This window comes from Cygnus olor, chromosome 1, assembly GCF_009769625.2.
Source record: "Cygnus olor isolate bCygOlo1 chromosome 1, bCygOlo1.pri.v2, whole genome shotgun sequence".
Classification (NCBI taxonomy): domain Eukaryota; kingdom Metazoa; phylum Chordata; class Aves; order Anseriformes; family Anatidae; genus Cygnus; species Cygnus olor.
In genome coordinates this window covers 183,848,733-183,857,660 of record NC_049169.1, presented here as the reverse complement: position 1 = coordinate 183,857,660, position 8,928 = coordinate 183,848,733, and the positions used below count along the sequence as shown (strand labels likewise).

General features: G+C 40.2%; 1 long non-coding RNA gene across 1 annotated transcript; it reads left to right on the top strand.

The window, feature by feature from the left end:
- Positions 1 to 5,036: 5,036 nt before the first annotated feature.
- LOC121063646 lies at positions 5,037 to 8,415 on the top strand. The gene is made up of 3 exons (XR_005816124.1): positions 5,037 to 5,077; positions 5,438 to 5,535; positions 7,055 to 8,415. It is a non-coding gene; the product is annotated as an uncharacterized LOC121063646 (long non-coding RNA).
- Positions 8,416 to 8,928: the final 513 nt, after the last annotated feature.

The following is an 8,928-nucleotide window of genomic DNA, read 5'->3' as shown; positions in this document are numbered from 1 at the left end:
GGTGTAATTGCTTCATTGATAAGCCAGAGATGCTATTTGATATGCCTCTTTATATTACACAACATTCACTCTGAGCTAGTTCTGGTATTATGTGAATCATACTATTTAGACATGTTTAATGCTATCGACCATCTTCTGTCTTCAAAGACATAAAACATGATCTTTTGATCTTCAGAAAAAAACAGGTCCAAGGAAAAGTAAAACAAATGCATTTCTTTATTAATGAATCTCAGTAAAACGCACTTTAAAGGCTCTAGAGATGGTTGTAATAGTTATACAAAGTACAGAAATTCCAGTTCTATCTTGATTATATGGGTATATTGCTCCAATCCAGCTGGGGTCAGACACAGAGCTAATGAATATGAGGCAGATGTGTCGTGTAGCAGGTTTTTTTGGTCCTCGGTGTTAGGATTGATTCTTTTGCCTCAAGGGAGGAAAAGTAACAATTCGAAAAATTCAAGTCGTGTGAAGCACAAAAGTACTTTTCAACTTATGCCCTTTCTGATGTACAACTAAAATGAGGTTGCATTCATATAATTTCAAATTCATTGCATTTTGAAGTATGGGTGAAATGAACTGAAACATGGGAGTACATTTTCTTCTGTAGCACTCTGGAAAATGAGCTGTTGCAGTCGGTCATTTTCTGGGAGAAAAAAAAATCTATTATGCTGAGTTTCTTATTTGATGCCGAGGTTGTCTGCCTGGCAGAGTTAATCAAACATTGATTCTTGGACTAATTTTCACTTTCCCGTGTGAATGTGTGATAGCAGAGAGAATAGTCTGTACTGAAAAGGTACGCATCCTGGCTTGCTCTCGCTGTCTTCGCCTTTGCAAAGCTCAGGAAACCTTTGAACTCAAGCCACAAGGGAACCAGAAAGGAATTAAGAGGCAAGTCCTGTGATCCAAGGCAGCAGATAGAACTGGTTTGTGCTGTCTAGACATTTGTCATATAAGTCTTTAGTCTGGGAAAAGCCCCTATGGCTTGTATTGTTTTCTGATGTGGATTGCTTTTGGGGAGCTGTGTGTGGTTAGCAGCCACAGCTTTTCCTCTTGACAAGGAAGGAGGAAAATTCTTCCTAAGCACCATGAATTCTTGAGACAGTTTCTTTTTTTTTTTTTTGCAGAGGCACAGTGCTCTGAGGACTGAGCACTGCCTTGAAAAGGTCAGTATTGCTCCAAGTTAGATATGCATGCAGCAAACCAGACATCAAGTCGTTGCTCTTGTTTCCTGTGGGAAGCTGACCTGCGATACTCTACGTCCACAACTTCATGGTGGGTGTGCAACATGAGCGAAGCATTCCTGTCTGTGACATTCTCCTGCTGTGGGTGATGCCTTCTTCTTTTCTACACCGCTATCTAAACTCTTTCTGTGCTGAGTCATTACCCTCCCTTCCATCTCCTGTTCCCTGCGTTATTACAAGTCTTTCCTTTATGACTGTCCTCAATGCACGTGCAGAATCCTATGCATTCAAAGAAACCTTATAATAATTTTCAGTATTACGAGGGTAAAGTTATATCACATCTTTTTGTCTTTTCCCTCTTCCTCTCTCTGGGTTGATTATTAACTTTGCACTAGCTTCTTTTCTTTTCCATCAAACCAGCTCATAACTGTCAAGACAAAAGCTGCCTTCTTTCCATCTGGAACAACCTTCTTGTAACTCTCTGCCCCGTTGACTCATCATTTCATTTCTTTTGTCATATAAAAACATATCTTCTACTATCTCTTTCCCTTGGTTTGTCTCTCTCCAAGACAATGTATCTTTCAATGCTTTATTTTGAAACTTCATATTTGATGCCTGAACTCTGAATCCAATATTTAAACACTTGGGCCTCTGTCCTTCCTCAGCATACTTTGGAATCTGAAGATGTTAAACCCAAACAAAGTTTTCTTATGTGGCTTCTGAGATTGTATTAAAAGAGACAAAATTGCAAATGTTTTTATAAGATAAGAGACCAGCAGAAATGCTTCCAAGTGTTTGCTGCACGGTTCAGAAGAGAATTTGTTTTAAAGGAAATAGACTTTCTTTGTCAGTGAAGACAGCATTATTAGAACCTTATAAAGAATTAACTATTAATAGAAGTCATCACTCCTGGACATGGTCCAAGCAGAGGTGAATTGAAAACATTATTAATTAGATGGAAAGCAAAGATGAGATTTCTTCTCATTAAAAAAATATAGAGAGTTGTCATTCGTGAGATTAAAGAGAAGCCCATTCTCCACCTGCTAGAGCTCATTGCCTTTGTAGGTGCAAAGACTCAAATCAAGGGTTCACTCATGTTCCTTTATTGTAAGAATGATACGAATAAAGTGCATAGTACTCTCTTTCAGTGCCTGTGTCTCTATAATGCTAATAATGATAGGAATATTCTTCCATTAGGGCATGAGGGATTTAGATCCATAAATAACTTGAGTGAATAGAAATGATTTCCCATCTCTCAAGTGACCAAATTGATTTTTTTATAACTTACAGAGAGGGAGGCTGCCATTAATATTGAACGGGAACATGTCTGAATGGATCTCATGTGATTTCTGCACAAAAAGGCAGCCCTTCTCCGAAGCCAGAGAATGCCTGCTCTACACTGAAAGCAGTTTACAGCCTTCACGTAGTAAGGTCAGTAGTGAGGGCTAAACCAGCAAAGCCAGGACACTCAGAAGATTATATAAAAATGCATTTATTTTTGTAAGAAACTCAGGGCCTCCCATTGCCAATATTTTAATGAAATGTCACAGATGCATTAACAAAAAAAGCGAGCCATTTTGTATCACGAAACTAGAAGCTGATGAAATGAAGGGTGAAGTGAAATGTCTTAAGGAAAAAAGTGTTTTATCACACATCCAAATGTCATACAGCGTGGGTTATTCATCCGTCTTTCTGGCTGTATATGAGTGTGACAGAAGAGCACCACCCCAGGGAGCTGCGTTTCATGCCCTCTGCTCTGCTCCATACGCGCAGGCTCACTGTAACCTTGAGATGCGGAGTTTGGAGGGCAGCTTCAGGATCAATTTTTCTAATTCAGCTTCTCTAACTGGAGTCTTAGCTGTCAGGGTTTGTTATATGGGTTCTTGCCAGCCACTGCACTGGTATGAAAGGAACTTTAAATGAAAGATGAGGACATGTGCTGTATTTTTATTCTGAAGCCATCTGTGTGGATGGGCAGGTAATTAATTCAGTATGAAAATTAAAAGGCATAACTGGAATCTGTTAGAGCCAGTAAACAGACTCGATGGCAGACTGCTGCCCGGGGGAGCTCTGAATCTTGATTCCTGGCTATGAGGCAATGTCCATGGTGCCTTCACAGCAGTGCTTGGGCACCAAAGTACTTTCTGCTGGCATCAGCAGGGAGACCAGCACAGGATGGAAACCTGCCTGAGAGGCATGGTCAGTACCTTGACAGTGCCAAATTGGCGTGGCTTCAGCTACGCTACCAGTACCCGGGTTAGTTAATACAGACCCTAAAGGCATAAACAAATGCAAATTGCCAAGTCCAGGCCTACCAGCACTGCCAAGTCTGAAAGCAGTCGGTGGCCATATTTGGATCGGCGCTGTGTTACCTGTGCCATGGGGCAGCTCAGACCCAAGCATGTGCGGCTGTGACTCCTGGGACCGATGGGTGCCACAGAGCCAGAGCTGCTGGACAACATTTCAGCTGATTTCTGCTGTGTTCTGAAATAGCAGCTTGCTGCCCAAAGCGACAGTACTGGCAGCCCTGCATCTTTTCCTTAATTCCTAGCTGAGGTTGGTGAGGACATCTTCTGCCCCTAGGTCTCTCTCCTGCAGCCTTGAATCCATCCCTGGCTAGGACTGTGCAGGACCGGAGCTTTCACAGTCCTTATCGGCCTTCCCACATTGCGCCCGAGCCTCTGCTGTCAAATCAGCCTTTTGTCTCCACCAGGATGAAGAAAGTCTCAGGATCTAATAAGCAGCTGTGAGTGAATACAACACAAAACGGATTCACCTTCATTTTCAAATTGCTGCTTGCTCATTTGTTTTTGTTGCTTATTTGAGCTGCTGTCAGCTCCTCTCCACGAGCAGGCAAAACCCACACACCCCTACTGCTGGTAATGAGGTGCAGAATGAGACCAGCTGACAAGGTATTTTCTTACTGAAAGGTGTTTATGCCAGAATATTTCTTTAGCATAGAGTTGCACAGAGGGAGGCACAGAGATCTAACTAGGACTTACTACTACTAAATAGCAGAAATGTCAAATGAAATGTCAGTGGAGATCTTGAAGTAATTATACGCACTAAAAACCTCCAATTAAGATGTTACTTTCCACCAGAGACAATGGGCCAGACTCTGTATCCAAGGTAACTCCACAAAGCACTTTAGAGACAGCCTGAATTTATACCCCACTCAAAGGTACTGCAATTGATACTATTGTTTTTAATTTCATTTTACAGTAGTAGCCCACCAGGAACTTGGAAAGGACTTGTGAAAGTTATTTATATGTTAACTGAGATGACACAAATAAAGGCAGATTTTACAGGCCAAAAACTACTAAGGAGCATCCACCAACAATTTAGATTTCTTATACTGAACAGCAGCATCACAGCTGCAGCAGGTTTGTTGTGTTCTGTGTATTACACTTCTAGCTGAAACTCAAATCGCTGCAGTTAAGCATTTAAAAAATCTTCACCATGAACTTATTTAACTTTCAGTCACAAGGAAGATGAGAAAGCTTAAAAGATTCAGCTTTCACATTAAGAGCATGTTCAGGGTGGCAGCACAATGTGCAGATCCACTGCAGTTCATTTCTGTGCAGCATAAATCCTTCAATTCCTCAATTCTCATTATAACACATCAGGTAAATATAAGATAGATAGATATATATATAACGAGATGAGAAATATGGAGGAAGGTTGAGCAGAATAGCAAATTTAAACCTATTCAAAAATTATACACACTTTATAAAACCCTACCCCATGGAAGACCCTCCCAAGACACTTATGAACAGGATGTTTTCACAGTCTCTGCTGAAGTGGTTCCTATTCACAAGTAATTTTATCTTGCATACAGGACTCATGGACCATACTTAGAGGCAGTGCAGCTCAGACATGTCAAGAGGACGAAGATGGTGAGTGATTCCTGTAAATCCATGGACACAGACTCTTCTACTGTGAATTTAAAAACTCTCCTTAGCTACATGCAGAATTTAGATCCTTTCATCCCATCCAGATTTATGGAGATCTGTGTTGGTTTTTTTTTTTTGTTTGTTTGTTTTGTTTTGTTTTGTTTTTTTTTCATTTCCCTCACTGTTAGCCTTCTGGAGTCCTTAAATGTAACTTTTGAGCTATGAAACTGTGCCTCGTTGTAGCAGGGAGATTCTATTGTGTTTTCTAGTACAGGACATTAAATAGCAGCTTAATGAACCTTTTCATATACTAGAAGTAAAAAGTCCCCATTTACTGTAACATATTTTTCTTTAATATTTCAGGCCAGATGTTAAAACCGTATAACAGGATGGAGCTTCCCAGAAAACTACAGATCATTAAACTGAAAAAAGTCACAAGCTTTGTCATCCTATCAAATTGGGTAAGTAGTCCTGGGGAAAAACAAGACTCACTGTGTAGTGACACCATTTAGTGGTGAACCTGTAGTGTTAGGTGGATGGTTGGACTTGATCTTAATGGTCTTTTCCAGTGTAAATGATTCTACAATTCTATGATTTTGGGGCAGCAAAGCACTTGGGGTCCAGAAGAGATATGCAGGCCTGAGAAGCTATGGCCAGCTGCAGTTTGTGCAAGCCGATAAACTCTGGAAACACAGCTGCAAGTCTTAGACCTGAAAATCAAAACCTGCTACAAGCTACTACAGCTCCCAGTGGCTATTACAGTGTGTACGTGATATTGAAAGAGCAGTGGGCACAGAAGATAACTGTATTTCTTAGGCCTTTTTTTTTTCCCATTATGATGTTTAAAGAGATTTTAGCTGCATGTTAGTGTAAGTGTGGTTGATCTGTAATGTAGCTTGCCCTTGTGATGAAAGGTCTGGGACTGAATAGCAGGGGCCTCTGTAAGAACTAATAGATGTGAAAATCAAACTCATTATCTAAATTAAAGTATTTCTAGCAGAAAATGAAAAAAATCAGATGCATGGTGCCTTTCTGGTTTGCAGAAAATCTCCAGTTGCCTTTTCTGGATTCAGGTTCATTTCATTTCATTTCATCTCATTTCATTTCACTTCCTACTGTTCTCCTCTACCATTACTCTACTTTACTAGACATTGTTATTTGATGATAATTCTTCTGGTCCTGTCAGTTTGCCCACGTACACTAGAATGATCTTGGTGTCCAGACCTAACATTTTTGTTAAGCATGCTTTTATTTTTTAGAAGACTATATACTTTAATGCTGTGTGCCCCCCCTTTTTTTAAAAAAAATGTTCTCTTTCTCTCCATGCTGGCAACTTCTATCTTTCATTTATGTGCCCAGATACCCACCAGCTTATCCTTACCAGCTCCACAGAGCTCTTGTGGTTACATATCTTGTAGTGATCCCCAGGTCTTCGTGGATACTACCAATGTAAGGAATCAGCTCAGAATTAGTCATATGGTCTCCAGGAATGTATTTATGCTGGAATATTGCTAACTCTTGGCCTTGTGATACATCATGCCCCCTCAGCCCGAAGCATTGGTGGTTGGCGTCCCTTCTTCAGCTGCTAGTGGAGTGCTCACAGCCCTACCAGTGCTGTGCCTCAGTGGAAGGAGCTCAGCTCTGTGTTAGTTTGTCCTTCCTGGTTTAGATTAACGTTATGCTATTACAAATTTGGCTCAGTGCTCTGCAGCTCTCTGTTCATATGGGGAATCAATAACATTAATTGTGAGAATTGCTCTTTCCCTTCTAAAAGATGATAGCTGTTTTGGAATATTTTCAGGTGTTTGTGTAGCTGCTTTGCTTTGACATTGACATTTGCCCCTTTAGTTCCCTTCTTTCACACAGTCTTCCTACTGCAGGAAACCTGCAAGATGACTTGTAATGCAGTCTCCGAACTGCTCTTTTTGTTCCATTGGAAGTCATCAGAGAACTTAAATATGTTTCTTGCTTTCTCTCCAGGTTTACCTGCTGTCAGCATCAAAGCACCTGGCAGAACTGGCACAATCATCCATGCCAACACCACCCAGCTACCAAAGCTTCCCACAAGTGAAGCACCCTGAAAGGCCTGGCATAGGGATTTAATTTACCATGTCAACTATATTTGGATGGTGACAGAATGAAAATGTTTACCATGCAGGCTTATAAAACCAGTGCTTTCCTCTTCACTCTTTTGTCAATAGTTTCAATCAGAGTCAAATCTGATCTTGTGAAACTTAGTCTGCGTTTTTTGAAGTGTGCACTTAATTCTTTCCGTTCGCTTTTAGCATTTCTTGGCAATATATATACTTCACATTACAAGAACTATCTGATCTAATTATTTTAGTCCTTGCAGCCACTTGCTTCCAATTGCTTCCCTCACCTTTGGATTAGATAATTGCAAACCCTGATGCTTGATGTCCACTAATCACCCACTTGCAGTATTGATCTGCAACCTTCAGGTCTCCTAGAGATGAGAAATGACCACCTAATGACTTGAATTCTGAAAAGAGATGCATCTGGGAAATGTGACATACTGAGAGTTTTATACAGGAAATGACATTACCAGAGGCTTCACCTGGCCCCCAGCTCTGCCTGAAAAATAAAAACCATCCTCCAAAGCCCCACTGATACACCCTTCTCTCATGCCTGTTGACTTGAGCTTGTTGAGCTTTTGGATGATCTCCTGTTTAACAATTTGCACCACTACCTGTTTCCTTTCACAGCTTTCAGAAGATTATGCATGGGTAAACAGAACAAAATCTTTGTGTTTTTATTTCCTTTTTATATTTTTAGAAGAGTTTCATTCATGTGCTGGAATCAGAAACTCCTGTTTTCAGTGTATATACACACCCATGTAAATAAATCAGGTAGAGGCACAAGTTCAACAAATGAACTCTCTCCCACAGAGATCCAATTAAAGCTTGCTGGGCTAGGTTTTATTCTAGAATAAAAAAAAAAAAAAAGCCTTAGGTTTTCACTGCTGAAGCACAAGGATGTACTTTTCATAAAACATATGCGTATACTCAATGCTTTACACCCTAATTATGATCTTGGGTTTAAATGATTTACATGCTGCACTGAAGTCTGCACTTTTAAAGGCATTTTGGGAAAAAAAATACAGATTGAGGACAGACAGAAGAATTAGAAAGATTACAAAGAACAAATAAGCACCAAAATTCTTCTGCCTTGTACCATGCATTATTAAACATTAATAAATGCCTCAGAATGTCTTACTGCTTAATTATCTGTTTTGAAAATGAATTATTAGTGAAATGGACATTTTTAGCTTTAACTAAGCAGGAGACCTTGTGGTATGAAGACCTCTGTGTTAAATCACCCAAGAGAGTGGTTTTGCCTGCAGTTCAAATGTAAGTATCTGCCTTTCCAATTACCTAATAATTTCTTTCTGCTGTATAGTCACCCCTGGGTGCAGGCCATTATCACAGGTAGAGACAGAAAAGTTGGCTCGCTAGCAATTTTTAAACAAAATCATGCTTTTGATTCCTTCCTTTACAGCTTATCTTTCCCTTTCCACGTTCACTGGTTCAGAAGAAAAAGGGGATTCTGTGGGTCTGATGTGTGTGATAAAAAGACAAGGAACCAAAAAATTGACATGATGTGTTGGAATTGCTGTATTAAATTGGGGCAGGCACCTCACTGGCCCAGTAGATTTTATTTCACAGAAATCAAGCTTTGATGGAAGAGGCCTAAACATAGAGCTAGATAATTAGAGACTTACCTGCTTGTGTAACTTTTACCCACTCCCTCACCTCCACCAACTCACATAGCAGTTATTGGGGGCCCCAACAATAGGCTGGGGTTTTAAGTAAACTGCTGTAATTTGTTTAGCACAC